The sequence below is a fragment of the Gobius niger genome (genome assembly GCF_951799975.1).
Source record: "Gobius niger genome assembly, chromosome: 11".
Taxonomy (NCBI): Eukaryota; Metazoa; Chordata; class Actinopteri; order Gobiiformes; family Gobiidae; genus Gobius; species Gobius niger.
Genome location: NC_136862.1, coordinates 17071000 through 17096524, shown reverse-complemented (window position 1 = coordinate 17096524; position 25525 = coordinate 17071000). Strand labels below are relative to the sequence as shown.

Below are 25525 nucleotides of genomic sequence, written 5' to 3'. Positions count from 1 at the left end.
GATGAAATATATGTCTGACAGAACAACAACAAAGAAAATCAAATTAAAGCCGCTTATTGCAGAGTCGTGTCACTTTCCTCGGTGCTGCGTGTGTGGCCAGAGAACAGATGCGCATTCCCATTGAGAGGTGGACAAAAGGCAGAGGAAGAAAAAACTCCCTTGGTGGGTTCAATGCAGTCTGTTAAAGCAGAAGCAACCAAAATATGTAAAGATTTAGAAGGACCTCTTTGCCTGATTCTCACTCACCACAAAAATGAGCAAAACCAGCAATGTATAAATAAAGTACAAAAGCAATAGAGCATTAGGATTTATGTTTCCCATCTTAACGGAATTTAACATGGATTATATCTTTAGCCTTTTCTGCCTCTTGACTTTTACACTGAATTTGCTTGTTCTTGTGAATACTTTTAGCTCGGATAGCTGCAGAGAAGTGCATGCACAGACACTGAGCCACTTAGTATTTATTTTTAGTTTGTTTGATGTATAAATATCACAGAAGATGCTCCCCTGTGTAAACTTAAGTGTCAAGCAAAGCTGAAAACAGAGCTGTCACAGAATGTAACATGAGCAAACTGACCATCAAATCAACCGGTCTACAGTATATTCACATTAAACACAGATGATTAAAAAGTATAGATAGATAGATTTTCTTAAGCTTTTGAAAGAAAGTTTGAAACATAGGTATTATGAAGAAGTGTGCTGTTGTTATTCAGATAGAGACTGAATGAGCTGCTTGTGTTTTCTGACTTTAATATCAAGCCAAAACTAAAGTAGTGGAGTAGAAAGGTTTGAAAATGTACTGAAGTAAATATAAGCAAAAGTACCTAAAATTGTTGCTTTTTTCTTGCACTGCCTTTTATTCTATTGCTTTCCACCACTGCAAATCAATAGTCAGAGGTCATGCACAAATCTAAGAAACTGTCGACTGTCAACCCTAATTACTGAACATTAAATAAATCAAAACGTCCATCCATGTTTAGTGCCTTTCTTTTAACTTCTTCACTACAACAGCATATACAGGTCACTTAAACACTTGCTTTGAAACAGATCTGGCCCTGACCCTGAAAATTGGCCGCTGAAGGTTATTCCATGTAGTTCAGACACCGCCAGATGTTCGGTATTAGACGCTCGCGCAAATGCAGGATACTACGTACGACGTGCCTGTTTCTTTTTACATCCTCCTGATACGCCGGCGTGAGCAGAGTCCTATTTCCTATTTTTGCCCCGATTCTGTTTTGAGTTAGTTCTTCGTTACAGTGCTGCGTGTGCATGTTATGTGCACATTTCCAGCTCAAAATCGAGAGCATCTTTTGACCTTCCAGTGCTGAGTGCGATATGTGGCTGTGGTATTTCCCGCCGGCATGCACTCCGTATAGGCTTACACACTTACACACACACATACACACACACACACACACACACACACACACAGAACACTAAGCCCCGCTGCAGTCTTTTCAATGCACCCGTCTGATTCAAGTTAACCCATAAAACATGTCTGACATATTAATCAGCTCTGCATGTTGGGGTGGCTTTACTATTGCTTTGCTGCTAGGGGGAGGGCTCTTATTGGGCCATCTTATGCATCCTGGCGGCCAATAAGAAAAGCCTGAATCGCTCCTCTCCTAGCAACACGAGAGGTGTAGCAGCAAACTGACACCCATAATTTGACAAAATGAATAGTGGTAAGTTAACTGCTCTGCAGAAGAAGCACAAGTTTGTCTGGAAGCGCGGTTCCTAAAACGTCTCCTCTCCCTCCTGCTCCCCATCTGTCTCACTGCGAGCTCCTGTCCAGCCGTCTTAAAGGAGCAGGCCCGCATATTTAAGTTTTTTTTTTTTTTTTTTTTCATTGTTCCGAGGCATTGTGGGAAACGGACTGTACTTGTTGACCTCGCTAGCGCTGAATGGCGGGGCCTCTCTCAGGAGGCAGCAGGAATACCTTGGCACACAGCTATCATTTTCCTAAGACACCACCAACCTCTCGCTCCTACTGGGTTCTCTGTGCAGATGTGGCTCTGGAAGCTTGGACGCTGTAACAAAGCATCAAAGTAAACATATTAGCCACTCAAATAGATCAAACACACACTTTTTATTTTATTTCAAAATGACAAAACATCCAACTTGTTGATACAGAATACAATAAAAGAGAGGATTTATACTGAAGCCAGAGATTTAGTGTGAGTGTCCTGGGTCATGTACAGCACCTGTTGCCAGGCTACAGCAGTGTATGTGAGCATGGCGGACGACCCCTGACCCCGAGTGCATTCCTCTCGTTGCTCCTCTGGGAGTAGAGAGAGTAGCACATGTCACATGGACCACACTGGCCTCTGATAAATGTGCTCAATTTTGGGCCTGGACCAACAATCCATACCCAGCGGTACAATACAGAAATATACAAATAATGTAAGTTGATGTGTACGCTTTTTTTAATGCAGGTGTTTTCGGTCCACCTGGAGATGTATTGGTCCTGCAACGGTTTGCCGAAATGGGTTATTTTGAATAAAAATCCGACATCCAAGGTGAGCGTCTGACCTTTCAATTTGTTGGACCCATCTCATTGAGCAATCACAATAACTCCTGACGATTACAGGTCAATCGGGATGACACAAACCGTCTAGCTGGTCGGGAAGCATATAATTAACTGTACATCTGACCTCCTGTACTTTTTGGCATCCTCTGTCCAGTCTCCCAATTGCGGGGAACAAAAGCGACTATGAAGTTCATTAACCCCATTTCGATGAGGGGAGACAAGGGGGGGGGGGGGTCCCCTCTTTGAAGTGTGGTTCCTGTGTCCCGGCCTGGCCCACCCCCTGCGCCCTGAATCAGACCGTTACAGTAAAGCGCCTCCTCACACCCCCTCGGTTCAACCTTAGGTGACCCATGCCGGACACACCCACCTCCGCAGGAATGTTGTGGATGTGAGTTTTTAATATCGCTGGTGCGGTCCCTGTGTGCCCGCGAATGTGTCCGTGCAGCATTAACACAGACTGACACCTCAGATTAGCCACAGACATCAGGAATGCTGCGGGCTTTTTGTGCCACGTGGACTTGGGCCAAGAGAGCCCTCAGCAAACGGACAGTGTGAAAAACAGGTCTGCAGGTCTGAGGCAGGGAGGTGGACAGTTCCCGGAGGTCGGATCCATCACGTGCACATGATTGGTCATCTGCGCTGTTTTATTTCAGATCAAACATGGAGGTGAAACTGAAACAGTAACTGAATATTATTTACCACAGAAATCTTTATAAACTTATACGAATTAACACAATGGGCCAAATCTTCCGCCTGGTCCAGACGAGGCTGGTGTCTTGTGTGCACATACCACCTGCTGTGTCACTTCTGAGAAAACAAGAGGCGTGGTGCTGCTTCCCATTTGCAGCGTCTTCTTATCCCTTATTTTTAAGCTCTCAAGGGACGAACTGCAAACTTTATTCATCCCACTGTGAATTAAACACTGCCCATGTCCGGAGAGAAAGACAATAGACCGTTGGCCCAGCTCTGGTGCTGGTACTGGAGAGGACTCTCCACTCCACAGAAACGTGATCAAAACACCTGCATGTGTACCAGTGATTAGAAACACAAGAGCTTTTACTTCAAATTGTGAGTTTTAGTTGATCACTTTGCTTATATTCAACAAATTGCAACACTGAAAAGGCAACAACCTAACATAACATGTCAAATAAAATTGAAGGCCACTGTAGCAGGCCAACCAATATTCTGCATTTGTCATCTCCTCTACAACGTAGGACGCTTACCCATTGAAGACACTTTCAGGATATTTTAAAATGGTCAACCTGCAGCTGAGCAGCAAACCCCTGACCTGACCCTGAAATACAAAGCTTGCCGCCATCATAACTCACTGTATAAGCTCCTTTGCTACTTAATCAGCTTTATCAAAGTATATCATCCCAAATACATATTTTTGTAAGATTAGCCTAATCTGATTGGATTAAAGGATTTTATGTTAGTTAATTGTTTGAATAATAATAATAAAAACAAGAAAACTTAACCTCAAAGCTGTCTATAAGATGCTCTTAATCAGATTCGGTCCTGTGTTAAAGAGCACCTTGCATCAGGCAGGGAGAGGAGTTTTGGAAACTTTTCTGGATCAAATGCTTGATCAGGACACAAAACACTAACCATTGCTGGAAAACATGCCTGTGTAAATCAGTTAAACGACATTGAAAACATTTTCAAAGCCACACCTGATGCTTTTGTGTCACGACAGATGGTTAAAAATCACTGACTAACTGTGTGGACATGTTTATGAGTCCATGAGCTGTAAAAACAGGCCAATATATTGGTCATTGGTCATTTCCAACCCCCAAAAGCGGCCTCAAAAAATCTATACCAGCCGGCTCTAAACAGTATCAAAGAAAGACATTGTTATCTATTAAGTATGATGTTACCTCCACAAAGTAACATTTATCAACAGAATCACAAAAGGACAGGAATGAGACAGTTTTATTGTCGTTATATAAAGCTGCACAGACGGTACATGGTTATGTTTTGGTTATCACTTATGATCATACATTTATGTAGCATTTATAGAATTTATGTAAATCTCACTGATGATTCATCATCATGAATCATGTGAGCAACAACAGCAGCTGTAAGAGCAATATGTCGATGCATAATTTGGCACCGATATAAAAATACCAAGTATTTTTTGTAACCTCACCTGACAGAAATAAATTGTAATTTCTTCTCTGTTTTAAAACATAAGACAGATCTATTCAGTGTAGTGATCAATACCACTTGACACAGTACTTTTTACTTCTATCTGAGCAATCAATAAGAGACAAAAGGTTAATTCAAACAATAGAAAAAGAAAATTAAGTTTGTATTTCTTGTATCTAAACAATTGTCTGTGTAGCTTATTTCCAACCAAATTATTTTCTACTCTTACTTGGTTATATATTTGTATGACAACTTTTTAGATAGATAGATAGATAGATAGATAGATAGATAGATAGATAGATAGATAGATAGATAGATAGATAGATAGATAGATAGATAGATAGATAGATAGATAGATAGATAGATAGATAGATAAACTTTAGAATTTTCTTAAGAAAGTTCTAGTTTCTAAATACTTAAACTGCTCCAATTGCTTCCACAAATTGAATTTACTGTCTGGGTTCAAAGAGTTTAGACTTCTCCCTGCGAGAGTCCTGTGTCATTAGGTGAAAAAAGGAAAACGCATCATATACTGGGGCTCTGTCTGATTTCTATGGCAACCTGAAGGCTATTATCGTACCTTGCCATTCATTATGAAAGGAGCTTGGCTTGACGGAGGGGCAGGTCAGGGAGGGCGCCATGCGAGGACAGTGGGCCGCTTTCTCCCGGCTCACAGCTGGGAAACACAAGGAAAATGGCCTGAATGAGTGGAAGAGTAGGTCCGCTGTGCTTCGGTTCATTCATGTTCACACGTACAGTAAAACTCAGAGCTGTGGGAGAAAAGTAAAAATGACACTGTTCAAAATGTGCAACAGTGGCTAAAGGTGTGTGTAATACGCACGTCAAACACCTACCAGCAGGGGGAGCGCCAAAATGATTAACAATGAAGGGCTGGCATTTTAATCCTAAACCAAAAGATACTGTTTTCAGGTCACAAGAGGTAACTATTTATTCAGACATTTGCAAATGCCCTTACAAAGGCATTTACTTTGATGTTATTGAGTTAATGTCTTGGCTCTATACCTTTACTTATACCTTGGAGAAGATCTTGTGAATGTAATTTTACGGATATTGCAAGCAACTGTAAATCATTAGAGGTTGCCATATCCATTTTTTTAATATATAGGCAAGCTTAGAGATGGTTCAAAAGATTAAGTGGGTCTAGATCAGGGGTCACCAACCTTATTTCAGCTGAGGGCTACTTTAAGAGCATTAAGTTGTTTGAGGGCTACCAGTTAAAAACAAATCCTAAAGACTTAAACATACACTGTTCACTTATAGGATATTGACCCCATATTATATTAAAATAGCTTTATTTTAAACTCATACTGAGTCACAAGAACCTAAATAACTGTAATTTTAAGAATTAGATTCAAGAAAATGAAGTGTTTTACACTTTAAAAAAAGTCCCAAGGGCTACTGGACATGCCCCAAAGGGCTCCTGGGTGCCCGCGGGCACCACGTTGGTGACCCCTGGTCTAGATCCTTCCGAATAAAAAGTTTTGAGACAGATGTGACAGATTTTACACTTCAGTCCAGCACTGATTGATATAATGATGTGCCAATCTCGAGATATTTTTAAACTGTGATTCAGGTCTTTTTTTGGTTTAACGCAGTTCTCTGTCAACTTTTCCCCCACCCACTCGTCCTATGCATCATGCTCTGAGTGAATGAACCAATCACAATGAAGATTGCACACTCTCAAGTAGCAGACATCTTACCCTAAAAGGCAATGCTAAATGTTGTTTCATGATTTAAAAGAAACAATAACACATTATATACAAAACCTCTCCTTGAGGTTTGTTTTTAGTGAAGAAGGCGAGGCGAAGAACAGGGGGCTCTGGGACAACTGTCCAACTGCTGCTTCTCTGTTGACATTTGCCTTTTCTCAAAACGTTCTTCTGTTTGATCAATTTCTGTGAAGCCCTGTCAGGCAACTGCTGTTCTGACATTTGGCTGCACTGTAAATTGATTGATATACATTTTGCCATATCGCCCATCTTTAGAATAAACCACAAAATCCTAAATCCTACAATCGGGCACTAAATAAGTAGCCGTTTCTTAGGTGTCGTTGAGTGATTGCTGGAGTTAGCCGAGGCGCTGGGGCTGCTATAGGAGATGTTGGTGTGACAGTGCATTAGCAGCCACAGTCCATTCCGAGCGTCCCCAGAGAGAGCAGAGGCCCGTATTAACATTCCCCTCAGAACGGCCACAGGATCTGCCTTCAATGCCGTCTGACTCCAAACAAAAGGCGGTGTGTGCGCGGGACATGCAGAGCGCCAGGAGATGTGTGCTGGCCCATGTAAGATGAGGAGAGCTGGGGGAAAGGGGCTACAGTACTGGGAGGTCATTTTGTATGCATAGGTTTCTTCAAAACTTTTGATATAGCCTACCCATTGAGCACACAAAGGCAAGGAAAAATATCTCACTAAGAGCGTCCCTTATCTTTTTATTTTAGCGGAACTTTAAAATATGACACATGAATACATAAAACATATAGTAACATTTAATGAAGGCTGATATATTTCTGTCATTTAAAATCTTGTGATGCATAGTTTCCAATGAGGCTTACCTGGGCTGGAGTTTGCATTGCGCTGCTCTCTGAAGGCTACTTCCCAAGCAGTGCACGTATTGTTTGTATACATATATTCTCAGAGAGCGCTTCTATAATGTGATTATACAGTAGATAGCAGCCGACGGGTGCCTGGCTGCATCACTGTCATTCTCAGTAGCAACTACAGACAATCCGCTTCCTATGCATAACTCTAACATCTGGCCTTCATCACCGTCGAGCGCCTAAAATCTTTTTGCATTCCATGCGCAAACTACACCATGTCATGCAATCTCTGTCTGCTGCGGCTCAAACATAACTCACTCCACTGTGGCAAAGTGACAGGAGAGAAGCACCGGCTTCATAAAGTTAGCCACATGCACCGGTATGAAAGGAGATCTCTACTAATGGCAAGTATCCACTTATGCAAGTTAATGTCATTTAAATAAAAAATAAAGACAATACTGAAATATTTTGACACCTGAGACCACAGTGATCATTAGTTACATACAGTATATGAGCTGAGCATAATTTGGAAATCAGCAACACTCCCATTAAACGTCATCACAGATACAAATCCACCCTTTCCCAAATCCTGAATGTTGTGACAACTGAATGTTGTGTTCATGTTATTTGGCTCATACAAAACTCACCCACTGTGGTGTAGTGGCAGGAGAGCGGCAACAGCCTCATAGTCAGGGTTGCCAGGTATCAAACCCACCAAAAAGAGCCTGAAAAATGGCAGATTCATCCGCAGACTTACGCCGTGGTTGGAGTTTCCAATGTATTTCACTAGCTCTTCTGATGATGTGAAGTTTCTTCCTCTCTCATGGAATAAGCAGCTCTGATTACCTTGAATCTGAGGTTTTGTCATAAATAGTCATTATTTTATTATCATAATGTATGAATTTGGTAATAACGTCAAACACATCTTTATCACTATCTTATACCTTGTTCATTATAAAATGCAATATTGATCTAAAGCAAAAATATCCAGTCGTTTCAATTCCTGGTTGAATCAAACCAACTCTAAGCCCCTCACACTCCCTCATCTTGCTCCTCTTCACTGCACAGCTGTTTCAAAAAAGAGAAAAAAAGAGGCTGTCTGGAGGAGAGAACAATGAAACTTGTTTAAAAAAAAAAGCTCAGAGTTGATTTGGCATACTACACACTCCTTTTGAGTTCATGGAAGTTTTTAAGCAAATAGTGCATATTTGACCCTTTAGTGACCCAGCAGCTGTATGGGTGGTTAGCCTTTTCTTTCCACAAAAGGTGGACAAATAGTTTTTTAGGTTTCTGGTAGGTTTTCTGGATGGAATGTTTGCGCAACCATATAGAAACACTGAAAACAATTGATCTTCCACTGTGATGGAAAGTAAAGGTGCCATGGAAACCACTCGTACACCTGCTGGGTCACGGAAAGGTCAAATATTCATTAATAAACATTTTCTTCTGCATGAAACTTCTATAATGCACCTTTAACATTGCAGACTAATTTGTATTATAAATGACCATAAACTATCAGATAAAACCCACAGAAGTGTCCCATCGTTAGGCATGGCCTCACTATATTGCCAAAAATGTAAACTCCAATGTATAGGTCTGCAACTATTCCCAGTTTGTTTCCTTCATTTTCTCTCTCATTTCATTAGTGCATTAGATCTTGGCAGTATTTCTTCGTGATCTTGTGCCTGTCAGCCCTTTGACCTCCTCCTACACACTTCCACCATGTTTTACACAAAGCAGTGTATATATCATTTCCTCATTCTGAAACACATATTGTGCTTAAAGAATGGCCTAAGTTTGTTTTTGTGTTGTAAATTGCAAATTGAGGTTTTGTTTAATTCTACTCTGCAAAAACTGCTGTATCTTTAAGTGTCACGGCTTCGTCCTCTTCTGACAGCTTCTGGCCTCTCTATGAGGATTCTGAAGTGCTTTTTCAAGTTTCCCAAAACATGACTTCTTTGGCCACTGTTTTAACAAGGCAACAATATAATGTTTTTGTTGTTGTTTAAAAAAAAAAAAAAAATTGAACAGATGTGTATAATTGAATATGATATGTCCAATAAAAAGCATCAGGTGAAGATAAGTATTCAACATTGTAATAATACATAAAGCACAGCCATAAAGCACAGATTTGTCTAACAAAAACAGTAAAGTCCTTTTGAAAGTGGGCCTTCAATAACAGTTGATACGTTGTGCGATTAGAGTCAGCACTTCATATGACTAATAAAGAACACTATGTATATCAAGAGCAGAACCCGAAACCTTTTCAACTAATCTGTACCAAACATTGAAGCAGTGGTTCTCAACCTTTTGTAGTTGAGACTTGCAGTATGAGAACTGTTGCTATTCGTGACGCTCATAGAGCACGGTTTCATTAACTAATTAAATAGAAAATATGCCTTGCATTTGATCAAGCCACCTCCTCACAACCACAGTCCAGACCCCAGATTGAGAACCACTGAATTAAAGTATACAGGCATGTTCGATTGCTACAACTTTCAACTTTGTGCTATAATCCAAGAAATACTTACAAATAATTTCATACATAAACTGCGGACAAGTTCGTACTACAGTGGCATCCACACAAATGTTATTGAGACAAACAAAAGTTTAAGTATGATGGAAAATGTGCTCCAGGGAGTGCAGCGATACAGCTAATGTTAAGACACACAACAAAGCAACAGTGCAGGAAAAGAGACTGGCAAGCGCTTCGGGGCAGGTTTGATGATTTTAGATGCAGCGAGCCCAACAGCACAAGCAGGAACAAGATGGCGGCGATCTGCTGCAGAGACTGTGTCCGGGGAGAATCTTAGAGCCATGTGTGTAACCTGCTTCAGGGACCCTCTGTGCCAAGTACCACAGAGATATGTAGCCCTGTTTGATGCAGCGGAGTGGGCACAGCGGCGCCAGTGCCCACCAGAACGCCGATCGAGACCCGAACCACGAGAACAAAAGAATGGCTCGTACGCGGAGTTGCCGTAATGCAGTGATCAGGAAAGAGGAAGGAGGGGTAGACACACCTGCCTCTGCTGCTGCTGCTGCTGCTGTACTATCACATAGAGCAGAAGGACTTGTTCAGCCTCAAATCCCAAAACCAGAGGAGCTGAGAGGACACACTGAGACGTGGGGAGGGCACAGAGCGGGCAGCAGCAGGAAGTGACAGATAAAACTACACAAGTGACAACTCCACAATCGCACACTTCTTCTCTCAAGTCACATGGTTTTGAATGCTGATTTTGCATTCAAAACAAAAGGAGGGACAAGCCAGTTTTATCATTACTGTAAATGCGCATAATATCTAATTAAGCTCTGACGGTAACTTTTGCACAGTTTTCAAATTCATCAATTATTCAGGTGACATAATGTAAGGTCTCGATTAATGGAGAATGGTTGCAACAATTATTTCTCGCTGTCAGTGGTCGGCCATTTTGCACTGTGAATGAGAAAATGTGGCGGGGCTGGGGGCACGGCTGTGGTGGGAGGTCCAGTCTTCATTAATCATGTGCACACAGAGACATTCAGAGCTGCAACAACAACCTGAGCAGAGGAATCCGATTTTGAGTTTACAATATATACTTTGGAGAAATTAAAAAAGGCGCACTGCGGAACATTCCAGTTTGAATGCAACAAAAGGGCAAATAAACAAGTATGTTCCTAATGATTAGCCATTTTGGTTCCCAAGATGAAGCATTTGGAAGAGGACTTATGTTGAGCTACTGTGGTCAAAGCAACATCTCCATGGAGACGAACTGGTGATGTCCCGCCCCCAGCAAAGTTACAAGTCAGGCCTGAGGAGTGGCCAGCCCCCTGGACTCTATTTATTAATGTGAAAAGTTCCGCTATGGGGCTTTGTATGTCCCCATACAACAAAAACTATTAACCCAAACCAAATTTTAATGCAAAACTTTCCAAAAAAAAACCTCTATTTGTCCATTTGGTCTTGACATTTTTTGCTGTTTTTCCTACAGAGACTAGAATTGACATCTTGCTTTGGACCTGTGGCTCAGAGCAGAACACCCCACAGAACAAAGACAATTGACTGTTTAAATATTAAACACCAAAACACTTAAACACTTACAACAACAATAAAAAAAAAAAGTCTTCATGCTCACAAGAAAGTGACGAGAAAGACTCGCACACCCACGATCATGTGCTATTAATAATAAATAAATGCTGTTGCTATTTATTACCTCACGCTTACTCGATAACAGCTATAGCATCGATCCACGCATTAAATATAGTGGCAATATTTAATGCAAGTATCTTTAGAACACAATTTAATTCCTTGGTCAAGAAACCCATTGCTCTCCGTGATTTCAGGCTTCCATTGTTCATTAGAAGTGTCAAAACTTCACAGAGCACAATGTCCCGCATCTGTTGGCAAAGCCCAATTGATCCGAGCTGACAACAGCTTAGACGATGCTAAAAATGTTTCTTCAAATCAAGACCGAAAATAGAATTCAAAGCTACCTGTACTTCTGTCTTATCACCGCAGCTCCACCCTGACGCCAAACTAATGAAAGAATGAGGACAAAACTTCAAACGTTATTCAAATGCCTGAGCAGTGAATTCTTCAGAGTGGCTGGATACAAGAAGGAGACACGTGGAGGATTAGAAGTTGTGGCTGGATGAAATAAAATAAATAAAGTGATCTATCTATCTATCTATCTATCTATCTATCTATCTATCTATCTATCTATCTATCTATCTATCTATCTATCTATCTATCTATCTATCTGTATCTATCTATCTATCTATCTATCTATCTATCTATCTATCTATCTGTCTATCTATCTATCTATCTATCTATCTATCTATCTGTATCTATCTATCTATCTATCTGTATCTATCTATCTATCTGTATCTATCTATCTATCTGTATCTATCTATCTATCTGTATCTATCTATCTATCTATCTATCTATCTATCTATCTCTTTATAGTACACAATAAAGTATTTGTTGGATTGGTACTTGCGCATGTACTCGACAATACTTGCTTATACCTGAAAATTCAGTGGTATCCTGATTCCAGTATTAGTATCGGAACAACCCTAGTCTAAACTGTACGTGAGCTAGAGGTTTTTATAGAGCTCGGGATTTTGTCGTCAACACTAAAGGAGATTTTGCTAAAAATACAGGGGTTATCATTCTCATAAAACCGTTTGGGCACTGCGGTATGTTAGAGAGAGCTAACGTTGTCAAATGGCACTTTTCTTTGCTTCTAAATATTGTTTTTAGCTATTGTTAGTCATGTTTTCTTGTTCGCCCAACATGATGGATTTCTGTGGTAAAATTCCATATGAAACTCTATTATTGTCAAAATAAATGCGGATTTCCAGTTGTGCAAAAGCACCTCAGCAGGTGCACATTTCAACTGATCAATGTGGGAAAACGAGGATGCTCAACGTAGCATCAGCTAAAAGCACATGACCTGAGGAGTGAACACACACAGCCCTTGGAGTGAGAGGAAACCACAATCCCCAAGCAAAATCTAAACTTATTGACTCTCCCTTTGAGGCCTTAAGGCGTTCATTAAAAGGAATAAAGCAGAAGATTTGCATGAGGTCAAACACAAGCGTACTGAGCCGTCAGTGTCACGCTCTCAACAGTACTTTGTGCTGCTCTCAACGTGAGGCCTGAAGAACCGTGAACAGTGGTGAGAGGAGACACACAGATGAGATACACAAAATCAGCATTGTCACAGTCATATAATAACTCTATTTCAATACAAAGGAATCTCAATACTCAATTATTTCTATACCACAGAGCAAAAATGTAGTATTAAAGTACATACAGTGTACAGTTACCAAACCCATAGCCGTTAGCCTTTAGCCTACACTAATAATTGTATAGATTAAGCTATATAATACAGCTGTATACTATTCTCTTACATCAGAGGAGTTCATTGTCTGGGTCAAGTTGAGTGTGTTCATCCTCTCTACTCCTTAACTTCCTTCATTGGGCTGTGCCGTGCTAACTGGCCCTAGCATGTTTGGCATAAGTCACTTTTGATGAGTTCTTAGTCACACATTCCTCATTCATTCATAATAAGAGCTCAAATCGCTGACAGTGTAAAGCGTGACAGAGTGTTTCCCCTGCGCCTGAGCCCGTCTGGATATCCCGTCCCGGTCACATGCACTTCATAACCACATTCCTCCGGCCATATCCCTCGCCCGCCGCACCCACGTGTTGTTCTATCCCTAGGACTCGATTCTGAATTACACTCGATACTCTCCTCCTGCGAGCCGCTCTGTTTGTATTTTCCCCCAAACTGTCGGATCGAATCGAGGCGCCCTGTCGCTAAAAAAAAAAGAGTCTCCGTCTCTTCTTGGTTGTGATGCTTTTGTGCGGATCCGCCATGTTTCTCTTATTTCGTGATATAGCTTAGATGTGAGAGTGCCCCTCGCAGCTCCCAAGAACCCAACCCGTGCACATCACAGCAAACCGTCACAAGTTAGGGTCTCAGGGAATGAGAGAGGTACAGATTGTGTTTTTGTCTAGCCTGCTTCTATGCGACATACTGTAGCCCATCAGCTGCACGCTTTGCTATGGCTTAGGCAGGAGCAGACAATGGCAGCTTCCTCTCTCTCACTGTATGTATACAGTTTGTGCACCACGTCCACGCACATGCATTCGTTCAGGACCTGCATAGGGCTTTCAGTCAATAAATATGCAAATCAAGGTGGAAGACAGATGCCAATACATGCTATACAGTAAATGAGATGACCATGCAAGCACAAACTCCATGCAAGTGAATGAACAAGCACAGCATACATAGGGCAGTGGTTAATAAATGGGTATGCACACTCAGACACAGACAGCACTTTATAATCACATGACGCTCAAATCAGGGGCATTTGGGCTCCTCTCGTGGGCGAAGGACTGATGAGAAAGACTCGTGTCTGGCTACGATGCTAAAAAACGTGGCCCGTGCATGCTCGCAGCCAGGTTACACCAGCGCGATGACAAGGGCGGCAGCAAAAGCGCATACCCAAAATGGACTACCGTGGTCTTGTTTCAGTGAAAAACAGAAAGAATGCAAAGCTCGAAGCCCGCTTTCCGATCCCTCGGTGGCATCTCCACACACATGCCAAAGCTCGTCAACCCTTTCCGAGAGCCAGCTGTCAATCACTTTGTGCGTGAAGAGAGTGGTCCCAGAGGTGGACAGTGCGGGAGAATGATGACAACGAGGGGTAATAGGAGGAATAGCTAAGGAGAGAAAAGATAACTCACCGTACTCTCCGTAGTGTGGCGTTTGGCTGCCGCAGTCCCCTCTCTGTATGCACTGGTCAGCCCAGCACTGGAGCAGACAGGCAGCCGGGAGTGGTGATGGCGACGGAGGGGAGGGGGGGTGGGGGGTGTGGGGGGGTGAAACGGCACAAAAACGCATCATGGTATGGGAGCTGCGAAGAGAGGCAGAGGAGAGGGTTTTTAGTGGTGCTAGCATAGGCTGGAGCTGGGTAGATGCCTGGGAGCAGCGCAGGAGGCAGCAGGAGCAGATTGGTGCTGTCTAGCCGTCTGCTGCTCAGACATGCAGGACTTTACCATGTGCCGGCGGAGAGAGGGAGACGGATACACTCACTGGCAGCGAGATGAAAGGCAGGGCAGGTAAGCTGGACCCAGTGAGTCGCCAAAATGAGCAAGACGCGACATGCAATGAAATCAAACAGTGATAGATTAAAATAAGGAAGCGTCGCAGAGGGCGAGACACACAAGCACAATGCTAAAAATCCATGCATATAATGCGGCGAAAAAGACTATGTCAGGAGGCAGCGTGAATAAATTTATGGACACGGCAATGCAACCAGAACAAAAGCCCAACACACGTGCCAGTCGAGCACACTACTACACCAGAACAGACACGCACCCCCTTCCCAAATCCTGGCACCCCCCACAGTTTTCCACATGCTGCGAAAACAATAATAAGTGAGATGTTATTGTATTTTATCTGATGATTTAACGCATGGAAACAGTATCTGAAAGGTAAACATTCCCAGCCGTGTTCAATGGAAAAATCCCGTCCCGCCTGTTGCTCTCCTCCGATGACATCACTACAGTCCCCAATATCTTCATCTAACAGACCGTGTTAGGTAGCCTATCTTACCCATTTCTGTGTAAGGTGCTTTCTTTGCTTGGCTGCCTGGCACGCTTCACAGCTCGCGGGCTCTGTAATCCCGAGAGCAGCGGGTCCGCTCTCTCTCTCTCTGCCTATTGCACATGGCATCACAACCTCTAAGCAGCAGAAACATCCATTCATTACCTTCGGTGGCGCCAATCGCGTGCACGCAAAAGGCCTAGATATGAAACGCACCAGAAGTGTTACAAGTGAAAGCAGTCGGGGGATAAAAAAAAAATCTGGAAAGAATAAGGAAGTTTCATCGTACAATCTCGCTTTCAAACTCCAAAGACCTAAATCCTTGAAGAGTTGGAAAGTCCGGTATTCAGTTGGTGCCTCCCTCTCCCCGTGTGTGTGTGAGAGTGAGTGGCTGTTTGAGCGAGCACGGAGAAATCAGAGGGTGGGACAAAACGCTGAAAGAAAACGGGAGGGGGTGAGGGAGGGAAAAGGCAACAAGTTCAGGAGAAATGTTACTGGCGCTGCAGTCGACTTATGCATTTTAGCAGAGTTTGATGCTGCGAGGTGGCAGTGTAAGGTTTTGGTGGGGTGAATAAAGACCCAAAAGAGACTAGATGTTAGGAAAGCGAGACAAATGAGGAGGAGAGGGGGTCTGCCGGGATTTTGTGACGGCCAACTTGCAGAGGGCTCAGATCAGGGACAGAGGAGAGAAGAGGTCTGTGTGGTCCCCTCTTGCCCTCCATCCATCTCTGTCCGAATAGAGGCTTCTTCTGTTCACTCCAGTAGCGCGCAGGATTTATTTGATCGCGAACTGCTTTCGGAAAGTATATTTTAGCAGCGGTCTCTCTGGGTTGCAGACATCACATGCTGCCTGTCTTATCACACATCACATGCACTTCAGCGAGAGAAAGGTCCCTTCTTGTAATCGCGGTAAAACACAGAGGCTTTCTTCACTTCCACTTCCTCTGAAACTCGGCCACACACTGAACTAACATTAGGAGCTAAACGGCACTATTTATAGAAAATGTCAATGGAGACAAAAAAGCTACACTTAGATTCCACAAAGAGGCGGTGTGTGCATTGGGGGGTCACGGGATCAACAGGGCTCTTCGCTGCCTCCTGCTGTATACTGTAACTCATTACTCCTTTGGTAACAACATACAAGTCAAGCTGCACTGCATAATATTTCACCAGGTAAGTAGAGTAAAAAGCAAGGATTAATCACATTATGGAAGCTTTTATTGGTGAAAAATGCCTTAAAAACCTTGCATCTTACTGCCAAACATACTGTAATGTTTAAATATGTTTGCTCCTCCTCCAATAGCGTTGTCTAACTGATTATTAAGAACATATTTGCTGACCCGTTTGTTTATATTATGACATTTTACGCCAGCTCAGTTGCGTTCATGACATAAACACAAAATAATCTGGAATGTTCCGCCGCGCAGCTTCATGTTAAGAATTGACCAAAGTAAGTGGTAGAAATGAATCACAGAAATAGTAATAGAGAGGGAAGTAGACAGCTTTGTGTGTCCCGCTGTAGCTGCCCCGCGCCAAAGGCCCCTGGACTCAGCGCCTTACCCCACCTCTACCGAACCCGTTGGCCTTTGGACACAGAGAAAAGAGTAAGTGGAAACAGTCTTTCATCAGCGTACTTCCTGCAGCTTTGGCCTCTGTACAAGCTCCTTCTGACAGGCCTGAAATACTGTATGGAATAGAACAAGCTTATATGCAAATACTACAACAACGACTTCTTTGACTATTATTAATCTTAAAGTGTGATTTATAATGTTGAAGGAATTATTGTGATAAATTTGCCTCTGATACTAAACACTTCAAAAACATTTCCAACTATAATTTTAACCAAATCTCTTGATTAACGCCCAAGCGACAATGAATCTGAAACACCATAAAACTATTTTCTTCAGTAAAACAGCCATGAGTCATACACTCATTGTTCAACTTTCCACAGATCACATGTTCATTTACTACAGTGAGGACATCGCTGGTAAACAAGAAGACGTTCCCCACGAGTGCAAATTAAATTACATTACAATAAAATCTGAAAAAAATTAATATATTGAACGATCAGTCAATGAGTAAATATTTTGTCAGGGCTAGTACTACAGCAAAACTTCATCACAGAATACTTCATTATGGCGCAACAAAACACAAAGTGCATACTGTTATAATTCACTGGCCTTGAACATGAAGAAGAGAATTACTCTTGGCATAACGTGCACATGTCATGTTTACTATCTAGAACGTCGTTTGATGGGATAACGGTGGTGAGTATTGATCCGAGTTTTACACCAATGAAGTGGCAATTTTATGAGGAAAAGATGAAAAGTTGTAATTCGTCACACAGGAAGAGGGAGAATTTAATATTTGAAAATATCTTTGTCAATTCCTTTGCTTATGTATAATTTATATATATATATATATATATTTTTAAAAAATCACAACAAATGTCAAACCTGGTAAAAATATAAAATATCTTCCACACATCCATAACAAACTCTAAAATGTAGGATAATATTTCAACTCTATTTATTCATCTTCCTCTTCTCAACATTTATTATTTTAGGTGTTGTTTATTTACTGTACAAAAAAAATTATTTAGTGGAGCAAAAATTATTTTCATCTTAAAGAAATGAGCTGCCGAGGACACTTTTATGGGTCATTTTAGTAAATTTCGTTCAGTGACCGATCAGTTTTAGCTGCACTCTTGCACTATCCCTAACCAGGCAGTGGGGAAAAAGTCTCATATTGTCCCAAATTGGACATAATCTCCTAAGGCTGTCCAAAAGCCGGGCGCTTGTGTATTTATTGTGTGGAAGGGCCGAGAAAGTTGTCCTCTGATCACAGCAGAGCCTGACCGCAGAGCTGCACACCGGAAACACAGCGTTGTGGTTAAGTGAAACTGAACTTTGTGCATAACTGGCTTCGTGACTGACTTTCTCCCTGTGGCTCTACGGCGTTCCCCTTCAGTGGCATCTCTTTCATTAGAGCAACCCACAAACCTCGATGCAGCCCCGGCATCTCACAATAATGACGCTTTATACATGTTTCTAATAATTTATAGTACACAATGTTCTTTCTACTGTAAATCATTTTTAACAGTCTTTTAACAGACGACCGGATAACATTATAAAGCTACAAAGTGATAAAGTTCATTTGTGTTTTAAGAATAATCCCTTTTGATTGTCGTTAAGTTTCCTTTTGTGACCCGCAGTGTTTCTCAGGGAAAGCTAGGAGGCTGTACAGTTATCGCCTTTGGTGTCACTCTGAACTATACAACCTACTACCTCAACCTGCGAAACACCAGCAAACTGCACTTAACGTACGACAGCACACAGCTGAACAGAGCAAGGAATCCTCATGATAGTTAACTCCAAAAGAGCGGAGAAAAATATTTCCACTTGGGAGAACGACTTCTGACCATTACTTACATTAACACCATGTTTACCGAGGCAAACACCACAGATTCATGTTTGCTAAATCAGTGCATCGTCAAAGACTTTATTGGTTTGCATCAGTCGGAAATATAAGAGTCTTCTGAGCAGCGCAGACTGGCCCCACCCTCTGCTTTGGGAGGAGTCACGCATCATGATGACGAAGGGCTTCCTGCTGACTTACAGTGCACGCCAATGAAACGTAATGACTCAAGGAAAACCCAGAAAAGACCTGCTTCTGTTGGTAAAGCCACACTGACAGGTGTTGCGTTCGCCATGAAGACACATACCTGTAGATACGAGCTTGTGCAGCCAGTCACCACAAGTTCGGATCTACGGGTTTGCGGCAGCTGGCTCTCAGAATCACTCGGGGTGGCAGCATTTGTCTTTCCTTTTTTTTTTTTTATGTGTTATAGCATAAATCTAACCCTCGGAAAATGTGAAACAAAACTGTACATTTTAAAATATTCGAGTTGACGTTCTAAATTGAAAAAGGTCCATAACATGTTTGAATAACCTACATACATGAATTCAAGGTCAAGGTGTATTTGAAAAGCAACACACTTTTATACTTGCGAAAATAGAATAGTAAGATCTAAATCCGGTTATTAATGTATAAAGGTATATAACAAAAGCCCAAAACATTAAATACGTATTAAGCATTCGCTAGTTTTGGGTTTGTTTGTCCCACAGCAAAAACGACAAACAACTGTTTTCGCACAAAATGCTACAAAACCAAGTCCGCAGCAAATAAAAGATTTTAGCTAATGTTCCGCAAACGCCTTAAGAATATAATAATATAATATCAAAACACACGTCTTTACCGCATTCACTCTGAAATATGCACACTGCGATCACGGAAAAAACAAATTCTTGATCAATAATGAGGTGAAATATTGGTATTTAAGATCTGAAATGGTGCACATACCACAAGCGCACGCTGACGGTCCTCTGACATCAGCCTGTAGCTCCAGCAGGACAGTAGGCCAGCGCACACCTAAAGCAACAACACAAACTGTAAGAGCAGAGCGAGAGAGAGGCAGGCTACGCACGACAAGCACATGTTCACAACCAGCACGTGGCGAGCCCAGCATCACCAGAATACTACAGTCTGCCGAGAAAAAAGGCTTCATTTATAATATCGCTGTCACTATCACATCCAGTTGTTTGGTTCCTCTTTTTCAACCAACGTATTTTCCGTGATTTAAAAAAAAAAAAAAAAAAAAACTCGTCAAATCGGTTTAAAAAAAAAAAAAAAAACGTACGGCAAGGGTAGACATGGCAAAAGGGTGAATGCGGTAAATGTGGATGAGGAGGAGTGGCAGCGCAGGGCTGGCTACTGAGAAAGTGGAATTTGTGACCAAGCAAAGGAAAGGGTGTTTTTTTTTTTTTTTTTTTTTGATGCTTCATTTGGCGTGGCTTTTTGGATCCCAGCAGGATTCTTGGCTCCAGCCCTGTCTCTTCTTAACGTTGCCAGAGTCTGGGCATATTTCTTTTCTTTTTTTTTTTTTTCCAAATCAATTGCATGAAATTAAAATTGAAAAAACGGTTAGAAAATAATACAATAAAAAAGGCACACTTAAAAAGACAGTGGGAAAGGTCCGATAGAAAAAGACGAGCCTTCATTTGATTAGAGGCAGGGAGTGAGTGGCAAACAAAAAGGGACACAACGCGAGCGAAACTACGCAGCACAGAGGAGACGAGGCAAATCAAACTCCATGTAAAACACTGAGGTTTGTCATGTTACAAGTGTTTCTATCAAAGTCGTTCTCTCCAAAGTACGAGCCCCTGTTCTCTAAAATGCATACGCCGCCTTTCTACATCAGATACTTATTTCCTCTCACCAAAAGCTGGGGAGCGGCGATGGCTGTGGTGCTGCCTGTCCTGCTCAGGGTGGGCCGGCCAATCCAAACTGCATCTCTCCCTGTTCTCTCTCTGCGCTTTGTCCAAGGCTTCGCTCAGATTTGTGAGGGCCACAGCTGTGTCAGTCCTCTTAGACCTCACTGACCTACACTGCAAACCCCATGGAAGTTTCACTTGTATTTGTTATTTTATTTAGTTTCAGTTTAGGGCAGCATATCTAAATATTTGAAATGTTTTAAATAACATAAAAAACATAAACCTTTACTACTTTGTTACACATTTAGCTTCATACATTTAGAAGCGCAACACCAAGTTCCCTGGATCCTGGTCTTCCTCTGTGTGCCCACAGACCTCTGCCTCCTGCATGATCAGTGCTGAATCTAAATGAACACATTTGACTTGAGCATTATTGCCAAGAGCCGTGTGAGTGTATTCACACTAACAAAGACCTAAAAAAAAAACAGATGGGTGATGCCAACAGAGGCCAGCAGAGCCATAACCCCAAACTCTGACAAGGTAACCCTCTGCTTCTCTGGCCTGGGAAAGACAGACCTGCCAGCAGAACCAACAGCATAGCATCCAGATGAACCAGGAGACTGAGGCCACAACACACCACCAGGAAGAAACATGCAGACAATACGTGATTTTTGTGGTTTGTACCTTACGTTTAAAGAAGATATATTTACAAAGCCTGAAACGCAAATATTACAGGTAAGTTAAACATTTACAACAATGTACGGATATGTCGACAAAACAAGTGGATAGACTGTTGGAATATGGAGCAATGAAATAACATGGTCTAATACTGTACGACTTGTATAGTACAGAGTGTCATGGTTTCTCCGTGATGCCATTTTGAAAATGACGACTCTTTGAGGGAAACTACAAAACAACACTGCGTGGTGGGGGTAGGCGTTGGAATCACAGTCGCTAATGGTTTGAATTCAGTCGAAAAAGGCAAAAACAGCCTACAGTCCACCAGTATGGAGCTTTGTGGAGTTAGCAGTCAACACCAACCACAGGTACAACCTGTCTTCATATTTGTACTGACATCAGAGTTTTGCTGGTAATCAAATGTTGAGTTTCACAAATGTTGGGTTTCTACAGTAAAACAAGCTGAATGGCATTAAAGGGCTCATATTCTTCTATGCCAACCTAAAGGGACTAGATGCAAGTTGGTAATTTTTAAACTCACACTGCCACCTCAGGTCTTACACGTAACTGCAGTCTCTATATTAAGCCTGTGCATGACGGCACTTCGGACCGAAACACCTTTTTGAGTGACAGTGGCTGGAACATGGAGGGGGAGGAAAATACTTAGTTTTAACATTTTTAAACTCCGTATAGTCCCTTTAAATTTTTATATATTTGTTTCTCCCATACAGAAACATGACCTTCAGCTGCGTTTTGTTTCATTCACGCATGTTAAAATAAATTCTACATGCCGAGCACTTCTCATTCCATAACAGTGCCCCCCACCTGCCGATGTCATGAGGTGGGTATATGAATGTACAGGGTTACTTCTCATTAACCGTGAGGGCCAACCAAATGCATTTTAATGTGCTTCCCCTATTTCCACCTGTCTGTTATCCGCCTCCTCCTAGCTCTCTCTCGTTCCCCGACTCTGGCCACATCAAATATTCTGCTCACGAACAACTGCGGCACCTTCTCCAGTGCTCCCCATTAATCCAGCGCGCAGACATGTCGGCCCACTGTCTCGTCTTCCTCAGTCTGGCTCTATGCACCACTATGGTCTGTGCACAGTCCATGAAGCCATTTTAATGCATATATCACACTGCACCTCAGGCTCTGTTAATGCAGAGGTCATTTCAGGACATGCGCAGGCCCAGCACACACAGAAGCCACAGTAAAATGCAATGCACCAAAGAGGCAATAGAGACCTGTGCAGAGCCATTTCATTTACAATTAACGGCTACTGCCATGGGTTTTATTTCCCTCGGGCAATCGTTAAACTTTCCTTACACCGTTTCTAGAACTTGCAAGATGACTTTATGCAATACTTTTGACTGCACAAGACAGGAAAATCAATTTGGAGACTAGTTAAGTCGTTTTTATGGTTACAATTAGTGGATAAAAATGAAGCTGTGCAGATAATAAGGGACATTTCATGAAAAGATGCTAAAAGATGCTAAAATCAAGGATACTTGATTACTGCACCACCGCAGTTGCAGCCGTTGCACAGAGAAGAGTAAACATGGCGGTTGCTTGATCCATTCTCAAAACTGCGTCAGGCTCTGAGCCGCTCAGAGGCTCATCAGCTTCCCACTTCTTCTATTTTCTTTCTTTTTCACTCATCCTCCACTCCTGCCCCCTCCCCTGCACTCATTCATTCAGTTTAATTTTGAACTAGCTGCTGCAGACAGCACACCGGGTGCAGCTCCATGGTTACCTGGCACCAGGCCATCTCATTACACTGCCAATTGATTCTGGCCTGCCGCCATGTCCGCTCCCCTCCACCCCTCCTGCCCCCCTCACAACGCCATTACCCCCAGCTCTGCACCCTAGACTGTCTGCAGCAAACAGCCATTCAGGGCACACAGGAAGGAGCCGGGCAAACAGCATCATTTTCAGACAGGTGTAACCAAGGAACATCACACAGAACATGTATGAAAGCAATGATCACTTTCTATTGTCATGAATGATTAGGACCTGACATCTTACAATATGTCCTTGGGACCAGGTAAGACTGAACTATCAACATATTAGTGCATATGATATACATATTATTGTATATAATACACAGGTATCATCCAATTGTCTCTAGCCCGTATTCAACTCGAAATGTCACTTGACGATAAATATAAATGAATTTGTCATCATATGACCCAGCCCAGAACATTAAAGCTTTAGATGCAAAATAAAATTGTTATTTTACAAAATCTATCTCTAGTTGGATTCAACTCAGGCACAAGGGGAAACAGCAGTCCTCAAAAATACAGTATACTGAACTATATTAATTACTTTTTTTTAAAATAGTACTATAATTTAAGTACTGTAGTATTAATGTACGCACTGTATCATTCACTATGGACACACTGTTGTGCTGAGACTGAGACCTCATCGTCAGTCTCATGTGTGCCTGAGTTTGGGGATGGAGGGGTGGATCCAGGTGGGGACGTGTGTGCCTCTGAGGTGGGACTCACAGCGGTCAGTGCCGGTCAGTGCCATGCATCATGGGAATATTTTGTACTTTTGATTTTTTTCATTGCAAAAAATGACAACACCTGCTGTCCTGCAGACTACACTTACTATATTATACTATACTATTGCTACATCCACATAGCTAATGCTAAAGAAAAGATCATACTTTCACAGCAGAGAAATTCACATGAGTAAGATGCAGATGGTTAGAAAGAAATGTGCATAAAAATGTAAATGTACAATCAAAGAATAAAGACATATTTTATTCAAATTGTCTTCATTCTAACTGCTGTCTGCGGAGGGAGCTCCAGGAAAATTTTAGACCAACTGTGGCCCCTGTGTCTCAGTGTGACTGTTTTATCCTTAAATAGACATTACTTGAAATAACTAAACATAAAACATAAATGATGGTGTACTCAAGAGAATGTTTAAACTTTAAACCTCAGGTACACATGACATGTCCATTCAAAGTAATATTTCTGTCAGAGCTCTTTCTCAGCATATTTGGAATAATGTAATTTGGTCTAAAAGTTGTGTTGGTAATGTTTACCAGCAGAGGAGTTGGCTCTTTTCTTTAATTTATGAATGATTTATTAGCTACCTTTGTTTTTGTGTCATGTTTGCTAGTTCTCTGGAGGATCATGGTAATAACTTAGGATAATGTAAACAGGTAAAGGCAAACTAGTTGTATTTTTTGAGCCTGACAAAAAGCCTAGGCTCATCCTCTACAGGCCTTACGGGGAGTGAAGCAGTTCCAAAACAACAACAGCCGCTACCTAGCAGCAAGTGAAGGCAACTTGGGCACTGAAGCTATCAGAACAAGAACGGTGAAGCTGAACTTTATAAACACAATGGCACCACCTCATGACATCAGTAGATGAGGGGCAAGCCATTTAAGATCAAGAGATGTTGAATTACCAAAACATGCACAAATAAAACGAATCACAACTCAAGGAATGTTTCATCCCCCCCCCCCCCAAAAAACAGCATTACAACATAGTTAAAACCCAACAGAAAGGTCAATTTAGCAGTATGTGGCCTCGGGAAAGTCTGCAAAATACTGATGTGCCAAATCCAAACAGAAAATGTTATTTTCTTAAGTGCGTGATCGTATAGGATAGATTGCTCACAGCTCACAGCAGAGCAAGTTTGTCACTCTGAAAGTGAGGCTCAGAGATGTGCCTCCCCACTTCAGGGCCCCTTTCCTGTACATGCACATGGGTTGTTTAAGGACACAGCGAACCAGGCTACCCGATCTAGAGAAGGGGCCAGGCAGGGGGAGCTGTGACAGGACGGCCAAAAGGAAGAAATGCTTGTGGAATCCTAAGAGCTCAGCGGCTGGCTTAAAGAGAGCGCAATAAGAGTGACTGATCGGATTGGCTGGTAAGAGAAGTGGGCGGGGCCTGTTCTCCCAGTGGAGAGTAATTTATGAACTCTGCTTCAGTCAGGAAAACCAATGATTAAAGATTGTGCAGGTGAAGAGGCGCCAATCTGCATCATAGAAACACAGCATTACAGGAGTCACTGACGCTCACAAGATGAACACACTTTTCTAATAATATTTGGCAGAGATGTGTCCAGTGCCTAAACACACCTGCGTATCAGGGTGTATTAGCGACCCTCTCCGCTGCCTTCCTTGTGCTGCTCCTTTCTGAGGGCTAGAGTCTGGCTACTGCAGCAGGGCTTTGTCTGTGAACAGTGGAGTCCGGACCGACCCGTGGGGGCCGCGGCCATG

At 42.2% G+C, this 25525-nt stretch overlaps 2 long non-coding RNA genes across 4 annotated transcripts; both read right to left on the bottom strand.

The window, feature by feature from the left end:
• Positions 1-1029: 1029 nt before the first annotated feature.
• Positions 1030-16496, bottom strand: LOC306969997. Of its 2 annotated transcripts, XR_013793369.1 has the most exons (5): positions 15621-16496; positions 14470-15530; positions 7883-7960; positions 5259-5354; positions 1030-2030 (listed from the first exon to the last, which is right to left on the bottom strand). It is a non-coding gene; the product is annotated as an uncharacterized lncRNA (long non-coding RNA). The 2 variants fall into 2 exon arrangements; XR_013793368.1 differs by having other exon boundaries at positions 14470-16496.
• A 107-nt stretch (positions 16497-16603) lies between these two features.
• LOC306970544 lies at positions 16604-20186 on the bottom strand. 2 transcript variants are annotated; one of them, XR_013793405.1, is made up of 3 exons: positions 20031-20186; positions 19694-19762; positions 16604-16915 (listed from the first exon to the last, which is right to left on the bottom strand). It is a non-coding gene; the product is annotated as an uncharacterized lncRNA (long non-coding RNA). The 2 variants fall into 2 exon arrangements; XR_013793406.1 differs by lacking the exon at positions 20031-20186 and adding an exon at positions 19838-19985.
• Between the last annotated feature and the right edge of the window lie 5339 nt (positions 20187-25525).